The 20,081-nt window shown below is 36.9% G+C and overlaps 1 pseudogene; it reads right to left on the reverse strand.

Moving 5' to 3' along the window:
- Window positions 1–15,731: 15,731 nt before the first annotated feature.
- LOC137221491 (protein tyrosine phosphatase type IVA 2 pseudogene) lies at window positions 15,732–17,046 on the reverse strand (annotated as a pseudogene).
- Window positions 17,047–20,081: the final 3,035 nt, after the last annotated feature.

Here is a 20,081-nt window from a genome sequence, read left to right on the forward strand (position 1 = left end):
GTTTAAAAACATGCCTTTTGAAGGGAGAAATTTATTGTCTACAGGATGTGACATATTAAATAGAAGAATAAAATTTCAATATAGAGTTCAATTCAATAAACATAGAATATTTGCTAGGTACCAGGTACTATGTTAAGTCCTAGTGATATAAACATGAATAAGACATGGGCTAGGGTCTTAAAAACTTTATAACTTTGCCTGGAAAATGGATACAAACATAGATTATTTCATTATAATCGATATGCACAAGAGGAAAAGTAACACACCATAAATCTTACTTCTAGGAGTTTATAAGTGAAGTTAGATACCAATTCATCTTTGTTTTATACAATGGACATTTTTCTGAAATGTGTGCTAATCAAACATGTAAATCGAATCATATTTCCCTGATAAAACTTCAGAAGCACATTTTATTGCTATTTGCATGTTCTTTTTATTTGGTTTATTTTCAGTAGGTGTTGGATTTTCCTGTTAAAATTCTTTCTATCTCTATTCCTCACCATTTTCCTGTAATCATTTAAGCCCTTAAATGCACTAGAAGTACTTGCTATTTGAAGGACCCCTGAGGTGAATCATTATTTAAACTGAAAATTGCTTTGTTTGAACAAAAGTTACCTTTTCTTTTATCTATTTTGAAAAAATAACTATCCATAATATTTTCTTCAGGTAGGGTATTCAAATAACAAAAATTAATTTTGGTGAATATTTTCTTAATCACCGTACGTTCATTGATTCAACCAACATTTGTTGAGATGCTATCAAGTACTATGATAACTCAGCTGTATGAGGCTTTTCCTTCTCTCAAATAATTCATACTCCTGTGGTAGATGTAAACCAATGGGCAAAACATTGGAGGACAGAGGGGTAAATGTCGTAATAGTGGTATATTTGAGGTGCTTTGCCAGCTAAGAGAGCCTAAGAATAGGAGAGGGACAGAGGTGGGAAAAGAGCAAAGTGAGACAGGTGACCTAGAGAGGATGGCCCCTGACCTGCTTCTTGAGGAGCTGGTAGATGAAAGTGGGTAGAAGACATTACAGGTAGAGAATAACTTGTGCAACAGCTTGGCAAGTTGAGAGCATGGCATAACAAGGGGAACTTCCAGAGAGTCTTGTTGATCTACATTCTAGATTAAAGGGCACATATGAAGTTATAGCAGGAGAAGAGGCTGGAAAGATGAGACATTAAAGGGCCTTGGATGCTACATTAAGTAAGGAAGATTGCTTTATCCTAAAGGGATTAAGGGGGTCACTTCAGTATTTAAACAATGGAATGATACTGTCTCATTTACATTTTATTTTATTTTTTTTACAACCTGAATTTTTTTTTAGACTAGGAAATATAATTTATTTCATAAAAATTAATTTTGTTACAGTAGGAATGCTAAGTGTTATTTACAGGCCGTAGTTTACAGAATAAACAGAGGTGGGATTGGGACCATCCCTGCATCCCTGCGGGGGGAAACCATGTCCATGGCTCAGGTGGGTGGTCCAGCCCTTTGCTCCCAGGAGAGCTGCTCCCTGCACCCAGGCTCCTGGTCACCTCTCCTCAGAGGGCCTGCTAAGGGACCTGGCTCAGCTGCCTGGTTGCCTGGGGAAGGGGACCAGAGGGCCCTGGATCGTCTGGTGGATGAGGAGGGTCCCTCTGGAGCCCGGGGCACTGTGAGAGAAGGCAGAGGGAGAGCCACGTAGAAGATGCATCGACTGACCCTGTGGACTCAGAGAGGGCAAAATTTTAGAAAGAGTACTATGACAACAGTTAGTGGGTCTAGAAGTGCTGGAACAAATGATACAAGAAATGAAAAAATGAAGGTTATTTGAAAAAAATCCTTAATGCTGCTGTGCTTTTCAAAACAAGCATTATCAAGTAGCCTAATTAGGTTTGGACCACATTATTTTTATCAGGTAAATGAGACTGGAACTTCACAGAAGCTTTTGTATTAGCAAGGTTTCTTGTTTCCAGCTGGCCTCCCTAATCCAACCATGCATCTCTAGTCACACGGGAAATTTCAGCTTAGGTTGGACAGAGGCTTCTGCTGGCTGGCCCAGTCCCTGGCCGACCACCCTTCCTGCTGCCTGCTCTCTGTGGAAAGGCTCTCAGAGGGCAGACGCTTCCTTCTTCTTTTTGTAGCTGACATTGCTATTGCCAGAGCACCATGGACGGAGGCCCAAGTTCTTTCAACAAAGCAAAGACTTGCATGAGATGTGACAGATCTATAGAGCTGCTTATCAACAAGGAAGAGGCAAGGGGGTTAGCACTTCCAGGAATATGACAGAAAGAAAAGGAAGAGTAAAAAGCTGCTATCACACCTGCCACAGAGGGCAATGAAAGATATGTGAGATGGCAGGGCAGAAAGCTAGTGAGGGAGTGGAGTGCTTGGTGAACAAATGGCATATTTGGGTTACCGAAAGTATGTTAGGAACATTTTTTTAAGGTCATATCACTCCTGTGATGAAAGAGGAGGGTCATTCTGAGTCACATGATTATCACAGTGCGGTAGATCATCGCCAGCACTAAGGACCTGCAACACAGCTGCATATTTGCTTTCAATTCTCTGGTCTGGAAAAACAGAAGCCCTTATATATAGATTATCTAAAAAGGACCAAACAACTTTGGAATGCTGTGGATGAATATCCCATTTTAGATCTTGTCTGTAGAGGATTAGAATAACAATGGATTCTCATCTGGAAATCCACTGAATCATAGGTCACGGACCAGAAACTTTGGTAAAAGTTCAGTCAGGCTCTTTAAACACAGTTTTATTAAGGGCTAAATCATGCCATAGGTGCTGGGGTCATTGAGATAGAAGTCAGTCACTTCTCACCATTAATGAGTGTACAGAATCCTTGATAGGTAGTTGAAATTCTATTTGATAAGAGCTGTTTTAGAGTAATTAGTGGGATCATGGGTTAGATTTGGGTTTGAGGAAGCTGGAATGACATTATCATAGCAAGAATGATCAATGATATCTTTCTGAAGAAGGTAGAGCAGCAGTGGGTGTGGAGGTGAGCTGAGGGGCGTTCTAGAAGAGACAGGGGACATGAAACTGCAAAGTGGTGGGGGAGTGCTGCAAGGTGTTTTATTTGGCTGAAGCCCAAACTGGGAGGAACGGCATATCAGAATTCAAGCTGGAGGCGTGGGCTAGACCTGGAGCTTGGGAAACTTATATGCCTGCTAAGGAGGCATGGAGAGTTTGGGGGTGAGAATCACTGATGGATGGTAATCAGGGGAGTGAGTAATTTGACTAGTTGCACATTTTATAAAAGTCTCTCTGATGGCTTTATCAAAGATGGATCTGGGGAGAGGGTCTGGGGAGAGGAGATGCTTGGTCTGGAGCATTGGTAATTGTGATGTAAGATCTAGCTGAGAAACATTTCAGCATTTAAATGGGCAGTAGGTAACTGACATGGACACAGTCAGGGTTATTGGAAGAAAGGGGAACCAATTTTAGTGAGAAGGTAATTAATTCCATTTGAGACATGTTGAGGCAGAGAAGAAGATACTTTTTCACCTTTGATTTTTGAGCAGAAGTATCAGTCTGTGAGGTACAGTAGGATCAAGAAAGGACACCGGTCTTATAAACAACATCCAAGTGTAGAGAGAGAAAGTAGCACAAAACTCAGGAAAGAGGTATATCAGCACATGTCAAAGGGCTGAGTTTCAGTTTTAGAGATTTCTGCCTTGTGAGTTTCTGTGTTTGTATGTGGATGTGATTTAGGGTGGCAGAATTTTTGAACTAAGGACAGGCCATGATGAGAAGGTCCTAAATGGCTTTCAGTAAATTTTGTGTGAATAGAAATAAACTAATTTCATATGAGCAATATTGATGATTCTTTCCCTTTTGTCAGAGGTTTAGTCAGTAATAACTAAAATGTCTAAGTTCCTTTTCACTGTAACTCACCATATGAGCAAATTGTTTAGAAAAACAAGATTACGGTTCTAGCTTCACTTCTTATTTCTTTTCATGGCACCTTTCTGATGGGTCTCTCTTCCATAGTTTTTTTTCCCTCTATTTATGGATTTTGGCTAATTGAGATAATGTGCCTATTTATATTAGTCCCATTCTATTTTTTGGAGAGGTTTTCTTCTCATCAACAAAGTAGGGAACATAAATTACTTGTCCTACTTCTTCTAGCTGGTATTGAGTTCTTATCTTTACCTTTGATCCTTCAGTCTAGTTTCCCTCTTGTAACCTATGCACTGAGCAGAGGAGAAATTGTCTTTTTGAACATCATGTGATGTTCAAATCTTTGAGGTGGCTATTTATTCATGCAAGCTTAGCAATAAAAATTCATTTTCATCGGGAACATATTTTGCTAAAAAGTGTTTTTAAAAAGGAAATGTATCCTTTGAAGCCATTATGTCAAAATCCTCAGCGTATTTGCCACCCATGTTTGGATACAAGATTTTCCAAAACAAAAAATATCACCAAAGTCCTCTGTTAACTAAGCAGTCAGGAATCCCGGTAATGTCAGAAGTCTGTATGGCTCGGTGATGATCCAGGCTGGGTAAATGTAAAAGAAATATGGGGCTCTGGAGAGCTTGTGGCCACTGAAAGACTGAGCTGTATCGGGCCCTTCTGAGCCTGTTCTCTCCCTAAGAGCTGGCATATCCTAATAAAACAAGTTACTTCAGATTTAATTTCTATTTCAATAAGTGTTTTAAAGTTTTTACAGATATACTTAAATTTTTACTATTGTCTACATCTACATTATAAAAGTAATTTATACTCATAATGATGACACCCAAACAGCATGAAGTGTTGAATCAAAGCAATAGCACATTTGTTCTATAGTATCCGAGGCTGTAAAGTGTATTTTCATAAACAATGTGGGGTGAAATTCAAAGGTTTGTTTAATTGAAAGGTTATATCTAGTTCAGCCAGAATGCCTCATATTTGACCTCTTTGGGTAACTGTGGTTTTGCTCTACAGCCTTGCTGAGAGCACAACCTTATGTTAGATGGACAGAGGGAATTATCGAGATTTATGGAAGGTACACGTGATAATGAAATATTTAAAATGCAAATGGAGGAAATGCTTTGCACTTCAATGTATTGAATGTGTTCAAGTCCACTTGGCATAAGGAAGCCAAGTAGGAAATTATGTGTTTAAGGATGGCAAACTACCCAGTCACCTGGAACATCACATCACTTCCCTATGCAGAAGAGAAATTGAAAATGCCCTGAATAAAGGCAAGCAGAATGGTAATGTGCCAACCCAAACTATCAAAGAAAGAAATGGAGAAAATGTGGGGTTCTCAAATTTTATATCAAGACAATAATGTTTCACAATATATGTATACTTTTTTAAGTATAGAAAGAGATAATTCTAGCTGCTTGAAGAAACAAAGGGGCAAGTTGGAATGCAGTGACAGCTTTATAATACAATAATAGGATGCATGTCTTTGGAGTGGAATGGAGCAACTGAAAAGTTGGGTCAACATCATTAATTGTGATGAGTTAATCAGATTAGCCTTTTGACAAAATCTATTGGAGTTTGAAATCTTCTACTAAGAAGCACAGAAACTCCCATATTTCTCAAGGAAGCTTACTCACCTGAGGTGCAAGAAGACGACTTCCTATTAGGGAGTCGACTACCTGTCTTTTACAAGGTGAAGATCTGAGCCTCTAGGGGGAAGGTTTTTTTTTTTTTTTAATTGAAGTATAGTTGATTTACAATGTTGTGTTAATTTCTGCTATACAGCAAAGTGATTCAGTTATACATCTATATATATATGTAGACATTCTTTTAAAAATTCTTTTCCATTATGGTTTATCACAAAATATTGAATATAGTTCCCTGTGCTATACAGTAGGACCTTGTTGTTTATCCATTCTATATATAATAGTTTACATCTGCTAACCTCAAACTCTCCCTCCATCCCTTGGCAACCACAAGTATGTTCTCTGTCTCTGTGAGTCTGTTTCTGTTTTGTAGATAGGTTCATTTGTGTCATATTTTAGATTCCACATATAAGTGATATATGGTATTTGTCTTTCTGACTTCACTTAGTATGATTATCTCTAAATCTATCCATGTTGCTGCAAATGGCATTATTTCATTCTTTTTTTTTAATGGCTGAGTAGTATTCTATATATGTACCACATCTTCTTTATCCACTCCTCTGTCGATGGACATTTAGGTTGCTTCCATGTCCTGGCTATTGTAAATAGTGCTGCAATGAACACTGGGTACATGTATCTTTTTGAATTATAGTTTTGTTTGGATATATGCCTAGGAGTGGGATTGATGGATCATATGGCAACTCTATTTTTAGTTTTTGAGGAACCTCCGTACTGTTTTCCATAGTGGCTGCACCAGCTTACCTTCCCACCCACAGTGTAGGAGGGTCCTAGAGGAAAGCTCTTTTGCTCTGGTAGTCAGAACACCCAAGAAGCCCAGGTGTTGATGTGATACCTAGATGTACTACATCATCTAGGCTTTCTCAGAGGACCAACCTGACCAGCATTGGTACCCCATGCTTCCTGACTTCCATTTTGATTTTCTAGTTTATCACAATTCCATCTATCTGAGTTCTACCTAAGCCAATAAAATACCCCCAAATAAAATATGTTTTAGGTTCATTTGATTTTGCTGGGACATTCAGGTTTAATTCTTGGACTCTTAACTACCTTAAAAATGTCCTCCTGCCAGATATGCCATCCTGCTATCAGCTGTCCTTCTAACGAGTTTACATGTTCTGAAAACAATGAGAGATTTACTTATTGTATGCAAAGTTTCTATTGCATCTGTAAAAATCCCTATTTCTGTATATATATATTAAGTTCTATTTACCAAGAGTTATCAAATGATCTCTTTGTTCTCTTTAGGTGTAACAAATGAAAATGTTCTGTTTTATATGGGACAATATTAGACCTACAGTAAGTGTCCTTCAAAAAAATGATATATTGAACAAATATTTATTGAATAAGTTAGGTACTACACATTAGCTACTCTGAATTAACTACTATGATACTAATAGCTTTCTTTCTTTTTTCCTTAATAGCTTAATTTTCCTGCCACATAGGTGACAATTTTTACCCCTGTTATATTTATTTATGTTAAAGCTCAGTCACTTTGGTAAAATAGGTATTTGTGTTGATTATTCCACATCAATTTATCCTTGGGTACAATGTACCATTTCAATCTGTATATTCAAGTGTTCTTTTATTTTGAAATGATTTCCCTAATTTATCAATTTAAATTTTTGGCCCACTGTTTTATTTCTCATCTTTGGTGTTACCAATATGAATAGTCAGAATCTCCCTGGCCTTTTCAAATTAATTAATTAATTAATTATTTATTTTTTGCGGTACGCGGGCCTCTCACTGTTGTGGCCTCGCCCGTTGCGGAGCACAGGCACCTGATGCGCAGGCTCAGTGGCCATGGCTCACGGGCCTAGCCGCTCCGTGGCATGTGGGATCCTTCCTGACCGGGGCACGAACCAGTGTCCCCTGCATTGGTAGGCGGATTCTCAACCACTGCGCCACCAGGGAAGCCCTAGAATCTAGTTTTATAACAAATAAGATGTCAGGGAAAATTATAGGTCTTACAATACGAAAGTAATATCATTCATTTAAGAAATATTTTAAGAGAAAGAACCTTGAGAAAGAAGACCTGAGCTAATTAAATTTTCTTTTATGGCTTTTGTAGGAGACATTTTATTTTTTGTTGGTCTTTTGATCTTGATAATAATCCTTAGACTTTAATTCATGGATATATAAACATGAAAGGCATATTTGATACAACATTTGTCTGGTATTGATCTACATAGCTATCTGAATAAATCTTCAAAAATCTGTCATGGCAACAAGAATGCTGAGCATAAACTCCTTGACACATGTGACCTGCTCATGTTGGAATTGTTTGAAATGTCTCTTCAGTTTCAGCCCAATCCTGCCCAATGGAGCTTTCTTTATCACTTCTCACTTTCATCCTTCTGGATGTTTATATCTAATAACAGCACACTTGTTTACTTGTTTCGGTTAAAATTATTTTTACATTTTTTTTTCATATTTCAAAAGAGCAAATATCACTTTAATTTCCAAGTCAGATTATGGGGTAAAAAATGTCTGTGTTTTTTCAAGACATGAATTATGTTCACAGAAATAAAATATCATTAAAGATACACACTGAATTGTCTTCATATCTAAGCTGTGAATCCTTGAGAGTAGAGAATGTATATTTTGTTCACTCTGGTTTTCTTTTGCTTAGAAAATAGAGGATCAATAAATACTGGTTATGAATAAATATCATACTTACATTGTGAAAAATCAACCTAATTAATAGGGTGTCAAGATAATCTAAGTGAATTAGACGTTCTCAAATTCTCTCTCTCTGTTTTTAAAGAATGCTTATTTTATTCTAGTTATTAGAAAGTGGATATATGAAAATACAAATGAAGGAGCATGGAGTTGATCTGACCAAGTAACACTATAGCCTTTGCTCTTTTCTATTCTTCCATATGTCATTGCATGACTTTTTTCCTTGTTTCTAAATTGAATGATTCCCTTTTGTTTAAATCCTGCTAAGCAACTAAGAGTCATGGAACATTTTGGTTCTTTTTCACTTGAGCACTGTTTGTGTTCATAAAATGCTTTCCAGGCTGACATGTCTTTAGTGTTTTATGAATAATTAGTTGGTTATGGTTATAATTTGCGAAAGGGACAAGATCTTACATTTCAACACTACCTGGGGACTTTGAGATATTAAGATTTTGCTGTCTAGCATAATCTAAGCCTTATTAGGACCTTTTGTCAGTAATAATTACTGGGATTCCGTTAGTCAACATATAAATAAAAGGAGAGGGTGACTGTAGACTCAGAGAACAAACTGATGTAAAATCAAGTTTGTGTATATTTTTGGTAGATCATGTTTTAAATTAGATCCTCCTTAGCTATCTCAACTGTATGGGCTAGTTAAACTCAAATCCAAACTCTAGGAAGTCAGGTGTCTCTATGGGTCAATTATACCCTTAAATCTTCCTTTCCCACCATATCAAGTCACCTTGCTACCATTAGTAAACTCTGCATTTTCTTTGTCAATGTTGTTGATGATGAAAATCTGGTTTGTTTCTAACAAACCTCTATCAAGACTGACTGACTTCCTTGATGAAATACTTCCTGGATTAGTACATCCTTTGGGCTGAGATTCTATCACATTATCAAGCCTTTGCTTAAATGATGTTTGGGAATGCTATTTGTTTTATGCTCATTGTTATAACTACACTATGGAAACTTTCAAGACTGAGACAGAAATATAGACATTAGAGGAACTGAAAGAACAATTTATTTTCTGAGACATGCTCCCCAAAAGTGGCACTTGTTCAACCCTTTCTTCAAGAGGAAATGTTGAACTTATGGATGGTAACACATTATGAAAAGAAGCATTATAATGGTGGTGAAACACTAAATGATATTTTCAAATAATGCCTCTTTTAATGTACTTGTTCCCCAAGGATGAGGGAACAGCCATGGCCCTGTCTAGACCCTCCCCAAGCTTGCTCCATAAATGTAAGAACTCTTTTGTTTTTGCCCCAGGCACATGATAAATGCTTCTGTTATTCATAGGCTTGCACGTGTTTATATGCTGTCATATTGTCATGGGAAGGACAGAAATGGCATGTGAGATTTCCTGAGAATCTTAATTTTCCTATGAGAAATTAATCAAAGCTCTACTTAAGGTGAAAACCTGTAGATTACTACATAAATTCTAAATTGGCAAAATGTTATTTAGGAAAGTTCTGCATATCAGATGAACTGTATATTTCTTTGGAGCCTACTGGCTCCTATTAGCTAGCAGAAAAATGGCATATATAGAGAGATAAACTGTATCTTCTTAGAATTGTATATTTTTATTTTCAAGAATGTTCAGGAAAGATCAAAATTGGGAACTCTGTTTGTAACCATTCTTCTTTTATTCCTATTGCCTGGGAAAATGTGCCTATTTTGTCTTAACTCTAGATTAAAAATATATATAAATAAATCAGAAAAGAACCCAGGTTTTCCACTCCTCTTTGAAAAGCAGGACTTAATAAAATTTTATTCAGGGTTTGATTCTTTACACCAACACACAAGGTTAGATAATGTCCAAGAAGATTACTGCAAGTCAGTAGTCTTTTGCCACGTGTGTTTCATCATTGAGCTTTCACTCCATCCTTGACTGAAGGTCATGCTCTACTAGAAGCAGGACAGTGACACCAGTCAACTCCACGTCAGATCTGCTGCTTGAGGTTTGCAGGATATTCCAATAAAGGTCCTTCAGCTTCTGACAAACCACACTAAAATGGGCTCACCACTGGATTGATGTTTTTATGACTATACTGAAATTTTGGTAGGGTCTTTAAGCTATGCAATTAGCGAGATTCTTGAAATAAACTAGTCTGGATGGAAATGAATATTGGCGGTCATTCATTTTAAAAGAAATGAGCAGTTTGACTAAGTCTTACTGTGGTAGAAAATGACTTGCTTTTCACGCCATCAAAGGCAAAATTGCTGATCAATGGAGAAATGAAATTAGCTAGAAAAAAATCTCCTTTACTGATTGACACTGTTTATAAGAAGACATATTTGTGTTATGTCGCTGAACAAGACAGATATTTTGATCTGGCATCTTAAAATGGAGATGCATTTTCTTTTCATAATTAATTAGTTTTTTACGATTAGCATAAGTAGTTAAAAAAAGGAGATTAAAAATAAATCTATAAGGTACACTTTCCTAAAAAATAATTTGTAAGTCATAACAAAATGTACCATTCATATCCTTCAAATTAATTATTTCATTGATAAAATAAGAGCTGCTTAAAGGCTTGATCAATGCAAATGTGGCATAATTATTGTGTCTGGGAAATTTTTTGTTTACTTAGAAAAAAGTAATATTTGAAAAATTCTCTTACTTATTGATTTTACTCTGGGATATTTGTGAAAATAAGTGCATTGATAGTTTATGGATGAAAGGAGTTTCTGCTTAAAATTTCAAGATCGTTTTACAACAGTTTTTTTTTTCTTGCTATTGTTTCTCCATCTCCTACCCCTATCTTTGCTGCCAATTCCTGTGTCCCCTCCCCATTAGGAGTTTGTCAGCTTCGGAGAATTGTTTTGCTCCAGAGTCAGCATGTAGTGAGTTGATTATTGTAACATATCCAGAAAGAAGCTTACAAGAGGTATTATATGTGGGACACAAGGATACCTCTAAAGACTCTTTGAGAGATTGGCTGCATAATTTGTGAGCCCCTTGAAAAATGAAAATGCAGAATTTCTTGTTCACAAACTATTAAGAATTTCAAGATGGTGACAGCAGAGCATTAAACCAAGTGAGGGCCCTTTGTGACTGCACAGGTCATTGCCCATGAAGTTGGTCCTGGCTCCTTGTCCTGGGAGCCTCTTAACTCTTCTCTTCTCTTCAAGTCACTGAGGAACATCTATTCCCTCGTTTGTCATAGAATTTGAGCAGCTGTATTTCCTGTCCCTTCAGTAGTTGGGATCCTTATTTTTGTCTTTCTGTCAATTTTTGATTCATGTGCTGCCTAGAAACTGTCAACAGTATCTTTTTTGACAACTTATTGCAGTACATCTTCAATTTAACCACCTCTTTGGTTTTCTTCTTTTTTTCTGAAAGGAGCTTTTCTCCCATCCTGCCTTGTGTGATCTGATTCCCACATCCTACTCTTTGTCTTTAATCCAACACTTTTATTGCCTTGGATTGTTAACTGTTCCAGGGGGCTCTAGGATGAGTCACATGTCTTCAGACTAGATGGCAGGACTAGAGAGCAGTGCCAGTGTTCCATTAGCTTCAGGGTCCTTTTTCCCTACTCTCAGGATTTAAGGAGCTCTAAAACCCAAATATGCATTTTTAATTTCTGGATGTGGTTTAGCTCTGAATTTATGACCTCATTTCTACCTTTGTGACCTGGACTAGACACTCATTTAGAAGGAGACTAAATTTCCCTTTCATCATCACCAGAAACTCTTAAGAAAACCCTAAGCTTTGGGCTTTTTGTTTGTTTGTTTTTCTCTCTCCTGGGCTCCACCCAGACTACTCTAGTTCTGTAGATCAGAAAATAATTCTCAAGGAGGAAGAGGAGGACAGCTCAACAGAAGAAAGAGGAAAAGGACATCTTAAAAGAGTAAATCTTAGTTCAACTCCTCAAGTACACAACCCAAACAAGTAAAGTCAAGGAACCAAAGGACACATCAAGGTTCTTTTCAGTATTATCCTTCCTAGCAGATATGTTTTCTCTTCCTGACAATAGTTCAAGGACCTGAGCCCAGGGGGCGAGTGAGATCATTCTATTCCCTCCAGCCCTTTGTGTTCCAAAAGTAGTTCTAAGCATCTAAAGCAACTTCTTAATCCCTCCCAGTAACCGGATAAGTTAAGGCAGGTAGCAATAATCACTTTTCATTAATAAGGCAGCTGAGGCTCAAGTGACTTAGTTGATTTTTCCAAGGGCACAAAATGAATTTGAAAAAATTTTTGAGAACTCAGAATTCTCAAATGCCCAATTAAAAAATCTTAAAAAAAAAAACTCTTGCCATATCTTGCTGCTGGCATCAAGATGTTTGCCACTAAAAAAAAAAAAAAAAGAAAAAGAAAAAGATACTCGTCACTGTTGATGTCTGTGTTAATCTGTCTAGATTACCGTCATCTGGGTCTCTAACATCATTTGCTATATTTTACTCCTTTCCTTACTCATCATTCCTAAACATGGTAATCTTTACTTTATATCCTTGTAATTTTTAAAAATGAATTTTTTCAACATTTGAGGTTAATTCTTTGATATTCATTTTATCAATAGTGGGGCAATATAGCAACTCATTACTACAATTTTAAGCTGAACCAATAACTAAAGTTTCCATATGTGGCTGGATGCCACATATGATCTCTCAGAGTTGCCCTTAATACTTCTTTGCCCTGAGCTTTTGTTTAGCATTAAATATCATCGTGCACTTAGATGGGGATCTGAAGATTGTACAGTTGCTTAGTTACTTGCTTTTTTCATTGCTTCCCATTTAAGCCAATGACTAAATGAACAATTAGGACTTGGGTTGTGTGAGAGATGTGTTTTATTTGGCATGGACCCTAATGATCAGATAATGAACTGCTTCATTCCTATCAAGAGGATATTCTAAAGGATGGTTTCATTTCTTAATGCTGACCCTCACTCTGAGAGGCAGAGTGCTCTAATCATGATAGTTAATGACCAATAAGTGGCCATTTGTCACATTTTCATTCTTTATTCCAGGCCTCAGCCAACCTCTAACATAAAGAATTCAAACTATGATGAAATGCTTTAACAGGTAATGATGAGAGAGATGATGAGAACTTTTAGGGCAGTTCATGCTCCATATGTTCTCTGTAGTAATCAAGTTGAAAAATAGTAGTTTGGTTCCGAGGCACTACACAATTTGATTCACTGGACATTTATTGACTACCCTACATGTACCTCATAAGAGCAGAAAGAGAAATGAATATCAAGGCACAAATCTCTGCCTCTCATAATTCAATAGTAGGAAGTTAAGTTCTAATCAAAGTTTAAGTAAATTAGGTTAAGATATACTTGGTTACTAGATTTGTGTGCAGAAAATATAAATTCAGAGGAAATATCAGAAGTCTCTAGAAGCTATGAAGACCTTTAAATTGTGTCTTCTGTACCCTTGGCTTGTGCGTACTTGACTTTGAATATAAACATAACCCGACATTTGGAAAGTTCACAGTTAAATTGTGGAAGTTCATTAACTGCATGATTAAAGGTGATTAAAGGTGTTTAAATTTCCATAATCCATTTACAAGTTTTATCCATTTAAAATCTCTAAATTAGCAGTTTTCTCTGCTTCTATGATTCAGGTCATTGCACCTTAGTTGAGCTAAATGTTTAAGTGTTCCCTGTAAAGAAAGCAAACGAAATTTAAATATCTGCCGTAAGAATGTCAAAATAGGAAATTAACCAGTAGTCTGAATACAAAACTTCCGTTACTCTTTTATTTCATCTTTCCCTCCTCATCACCATATATAATTATAACTGAAATAATAAAATTTTGTAAAATATTTCCTTTTAAAATAACTATGTATAAAACTTAGGTCACTTGGATTCCTTTGGCACATAGTATTATAAATAACAAAGGCACTAAAATAGGGTTATTTTCATTGTAAACTTTAGTTGGAAGATAAATCATAAGAAATAATGTAGAATATATGGTACATAATATCCAAGTGAAAAATGACATAACATTTTATTTTAAAATACTGTTATTAGAATATTTTCTCTAATAATTTATATTTTATGCTATTGATTAGCTAGAACAGTAGGATAAGCATAAGTGGAAATCAAAATTACATTGATAAAATGCAAAACATTATTGGTCACCAAATATTAATCTCTCTAAAAGGGGTTTTGGTAATAAGAGAGAATTAACAGTTTGTAACTTTTTTTTAAAAAAAGTAATTAAAGTTACGAAAGCATCAAGATAAAATTATTATTGACTGAACCTTAAGTTAACTTTTGTAATGCTGATAAGAACTTTTTGATTCTTTAAAGAAGTATTTATTTAGTGTCTATTGTGTGTGTCAAACTTTGTGGAAGGTACAAATATCTCTCCCAAGAATCTTAAAATCTAGTTTCAGAAATGTCAACATAAGTAACTACGATAGTTGGTAGAACACCAAAGACCCATAATCGAGATGCAGAAAAAGTAATATGAATGTTGAAAGGTGGGAGTATCACTCCCAACTGGTGAGATGGGAGGTGAGTTGAATCGCCAAAGATTCCACAGATCAAGTGGCACTGCACCGAGATGGATCTTTTAGGGATAAGTCAGTAGTAATTCCCCTATAGGATGAAGGGAGTAGTGACATTCTGCCTGACTGAGACATGGAGGAATTGAAGATCAGGAGCTGAAAAGTTTTGGAAAATATGTGTGTGAGTTTATGTATGGAGAGCCTTGAGTGCCAAGTTGAAGAGAATCCTTTGATTCTATTCAGTGAATATATATCAAGCACTTTACTCTTTGTGTTGTGCTAAAATCTGTGGATATTTTAAAAAATCCAGGCAGCAGGGTCTTTCTCCTCAGGAAGTTCACTTTGTGCATTTTGTAGATGCCATAGATGTCCGGACTGGAGTAGGTTAGATGGATTATTGGATACTTTTGGTCAGAGGAGATCTGGGCTATGATTTGGAAGTAATAATTTGAAGGTGATATGTGAAATAAATCAGAATGGAGAAGACTTGGGCAGTACACCCTCAAATGTCAGCTGTCCCAATTTTATTCAGTTCTGAAAAGGACATCTCTTAAAAGAAGAAAATGAAAAATACCAAATTACGTTTGCAGGCTGGTGTGGAGGACAATTCTAAGTGGAATGAGGCTTATTTTCAAGAATCCCACGTTAATGTTCTAATTTCATGTAAGTGAAGGTACTTCTGACATGGAGTAGTCACTAGAATGATTTATTTCTTTAATCTGCACAACTGCATTTACTAATGAGGGCAGAGGCATGGTGGCAGACCATGCAGGTACCAGTGTTCTGCCCTCGCAGGTGATCTTCTCAGCAGCCCAAGATCACAGCAAGAGAAAATAAGTGATGCCAAGTTCTTGGGTGAGAGGGGAGAGAGTGTTGGAGGAGAGGAAGAAAGAGACTTTGTTGAAATTGAAGAATGGAATAAATTGGTAAAAAATTAATACAACAGTTTTAGAGCAAAGGAATATGGCATACTTTTTTTTTCTTAACCATTTTATTCACGTTATAGAGGGATTTCTTTTTTGTTTCTTTTTTTCCAATCATTAGGAGAATGGTTGAGGAGTACTGAATCCATCACTACTTTGATGACACAGTTAAGATTCCAGATTCACATTTCCAGGTACCAAGAGTTCCCTCTAAATGCCACTATCAAGTCAGCCTTCTTATACATTTCTTTCTACTGAACGCAGCAATGCCCATTGGTATCTCTGAAGCATAATCACACCTTAGGTCAGTATTCCTCCAGGTAAAGCAGCTGTTTGGAACTGAATGCTCCCCTTCTTTTTTGTCTTATAAACTGAACTGCATCTTCGTACTTCATTCCACATTCAATCGAAGCAAGTGCGACCAGCACAGGTGCCCTTCCCAGTCCTGCAACACAATGCACTGCAACACAACAACCTGGCTCTTCATGAAATTTGGTTTTTAGTAGGTTTAGCCAATCGTCAACTATCTGATTAGGGGGTGGTGCTCCATCATCAAAAGGCCAATGTAGAACGTGGATTCCTTCTTTTTCAACTGGTGCTTTATCATATGTAGCATCACAAACTTGAACCAAAGTTGTCACTCCATACTTCTTAAATTCCTCTGTGAACTTGTTGAGGGTAGCATTGGTAGGGTTGTGGGTTATCAGAAAACGCATGTTCTCATAGGAGATCTCCACAGGGGCTGGACGGTTCATTATGGCAAATAAAAAGTGTGAGCATGCGTGTGTGAGTGTGATGGGGAAAATGAAAAAAAAAGCAATAAATCTTGAAATGTTTCACAGCAGAAAACATTAAAAAGACCACTAAAATGCCTATTATCGATCAGTGTTTCCTCTATTCAACTTGTTTATTCTTTACGAAGCTTCTCCCTTCAAGGTAAGCAGAAATATTTAGAATCCACTTGAATCCAAATTCAATTTGGGCCTCAAAGTCTGCTGATGGATACCTTCGGACTCCAAAAAAATCCAACTACATACGAAACTTAAGCAGCCTTTACTACATTTAGGCACTAGTGAGACAAGTTAAAAGAGTAGGTCGCTTTCCCCGTTTGTTTACTTGATGCTTAATTTTACTGGAGTCATTAAAAGGTATATGCTTGCAATAAAAAAAAAAAAAAAGCCAACTATTTCTGAGGCCAGTCTCTGTCCAGAGTGTTCAAGGCAATGTTAATTATGGCACATAGAACCTCCAAGCTCACTTGTCAGCGGAAACGCTGTGCTGAGCCTGGCAGAAGTCTGCCCTCACGCTCAGAATAGCCATAAATGTGCAACGTATATTCCAACGAAAAACGCTGGCGAGCTGGGGACTGGGCATTGAAGTCCAGCGGCGGCGGGAGCGGTGACAGCGACGCCCCCCTCCCCCCTCCAGCCTTGGCGCGCAGGAATATGGCATAATTTAATGCTAAATTATTGCTCTAAAATTCTGCTGCTGAATTATTAAAGTAATATGACTTTTCTCCATATGCTAGGTAGAATTCTAGGATGTCCCCTAAGACTCCTACTCACTGAAGGGCATGTCCTGTGTAGTTCCTTCTCCTTAAGGCTAGATGGAACTTCTGAGTATGAGGATGTCTCCCCCATGAGCAAATTAAATCGTAGTACAAAAGTGAAGGGATTTTTGCTGATGTGATTATGATTCCTCTAATTAGTTGACTTTGAGTCATTCAGAATTCTGAGTGAGCATGAACTAATCAGATGAACTCTTTAAAAAAGGGTCTAGAAGTCAGAAATGCTCTCTGCTACTGGATTTGAAGAGTAAGTCACAGTGACTTATTCAACATTGAATTCTGCCAATGACCACATGGCTTGGAAGAGGATCCCAAGCCTCAGATGTGACCGTTGCTCTGGCTGACACCTTGTTTGCTGTCTTGTCAGATCCTGAGCAGAGGCCCAGCTAAGCACAGTCCAGACTTTTGACCTACAGAAACTGTGAGATAACAAATGTTTTTGTTTTTTCTAAGTTGCTTAATTTGTGGTTATTTGTTAACACAGCAATAAAAATTTAACATACTCCTCATTAGATAGGTATTCTGAGGGCGCAGGAGAGTGGGGATAATATATATGGAAAATATGTTTACTAAAAATTGAATGAAAATCCATTGACAATTCTTAGTGGATTACTTAACCTAAAAATATTCAGGCTAGTAGATTTCTTTCCCCTACATCTGGCTCTTACTTCTAAGAGTTAGGTATAGTTTGGGACAGAGCAGTGCATCAAGCAGGGCATAAAATGGCCATGTGATACTGTGTCAGAGAAAAAAATATGCCCCTATTTATCTCACTTGATTATCACTGGGAAATTATCATTGGTTTGCTAAAGGGAGGAAATGGGCTTATTTTGGTTAGAACTAGACATGGATTTGTTGACCATCAGTTAATTGTTAATTTAAAGCAAAACTACATGACTCATTCTATGTCTTTGTTTCTATCTGGAAAATATTAATATTTTCTTTATATTCACTGACGAATGTGATTAAGAACTGAATCAAGCATTGGTGTATCATAGAGACATAGAAATGATGGTCATAAGTTTTATGCAAGTGTAATATTTGTGGAGAGTTCTGCTCCCTTCCCTCCCAGCTTTCTTGTTTGATTCTTGGGATAATAGAAACTGATTCTTGAAAAGGATGAAGAAATTAACAAAAACACTGTAAGCAGAGTAAAGCTCCAGAGTTATATTAAGAAACAATTTAGCAGTCTTTAGGAAGGAAGAGAAAATAGGGTGGTTCTCTATAGGGTAGCACATGGAATTCGGTTATAAGAAGTGCTTCAATGCAGCAGTAGAAAGGTTTATTTGTCCATAAATGTGTCCTCAGCAGGATGAACTTGGAAAGGCTGCTTCCTTCACCCATTCCTTCTGAAGCCTGGATTTGAAGGCCAATGCCTCATTGTAACAGTAAGGAGTGGAAATCAGATAGTAACAGAATCTCTCAAAAACTGACTGAGAGGAGATAGAGGATCCCAAGAAGGGAGGGCAGAGGAGTAAGAAGGCGGGGAAAAAAAAAGAGGGAGCAATAGAGAAGACATACCCTAATGTCCTCTGATGAACATGTTTTGTATTGTCTACAGAAGAGGAAACAAAACAAAGTTTGGCAATATTTTCTGGACTCTGTGTATTTGATCTTAGAATTTTAGAACTCTTTGGTAATGAAGTGTATTTTTAATTCTTTCAGACATTAAGGGTGTAGCTATAAGGTTATACTTCTTTGTTCATTAGGATTATAAGTGTCTGGAGAATGTGTAAGTCAACAAACAGGATTTCAAGTAATTTTATTATTAAACTACAGAGTTTATATCTACATGCATGTATGTAGATATGAACAACATATAAATCTGCAACATTTCCTAGCAAATTCTTATACATAATGCATATTATATCATATTAAACAAAATCATAAGAGTTCAGCAATAGTCTTCTGTATTCTAGTAATTATATGTTTGCCTTGCCCTCAAATCATCCTGAAATTGCCAGGGCCTAATCACCTCTGAGCTCATTATCTGGTCGGCTCATGGTAGACTACAACACACTGTCTTTGGGAGTTTTAAGGCGGAAGTTAATTCCTTCTTTTCTCATGTGAGGGAGTGGAATGATTCCTACACTATCCCTTCAGCTGCCTGGATGGATGTCTCCTTAAGCAAAAATGGAATCTGGAGGAAAGAAGTAGTGGAGAAAAGTGAAGGGGAAGACTTTACAGTAATCCCATGACCCCATAGTGAGAGGTTTTCTTTGTCCTCATCTACTATGTTCCTTACTGAATAATATCCAATTCAGTATTTTTCATCCTTATGGGGAATTAAAATTCACAAATCATTTTTACTGGGATTATGGCATTTTAGGGTACAAAGTATATACATGCACACTTTCATATTCAGTTAGCTTTATTCAGCTTAAAGTTTCTCATTCTCTTTATTGTTTTCCTACAACCACAAGTTGACTAGCTGTGACCTTTGGGTCATTCTAAATTTGGGGGATAACACAATTGTACTTCTCATCCTACCTAAGCAGAAGCACTAAAGGTATTTTTTTTAAACCATTTTTTTCCTATTGAAGTATAGTTGATTTACAATGTTGTGTTAGTTTCAGGTGTACAGCAAAATGATCCAGTTATACGTATATATATATCTATTCTTTACCAGATTCTTTTCCCATATAGGTTATTATTATAGCATTGAGTAGAGTTCCCTGTGCTGTACACTAGGTCCTTGTTGTTTATCTATTTTATACATAGCAGTGTGTATATGTTAATCACAAACTAATTTATCACCCCCACCACCTGCTAAAGGTATTTTTTTTTTTTTTTTGCAGTATGCGGGCCTCTCACTGTTGTGGCCTCTCCCATTGCGGAGCACAGGCTCCGGACGCGCAGG

Source organism: Pseudorca crassidens, chromosome 3, assembly GCF_039906515.1.
Source record: "Pseudorca crassidens isolate mPseCra1 chromosome 3, mPseCra1.hap1, whole genome shotgun sequence".
Classification (NCBI taxonomy): domain Eukaryota; kingdom Metazoa; phylum Chordata; class Mammalia; order Artiodactyla; family Delphinidae; genus Pseudorca; species Pseudorca crassidens.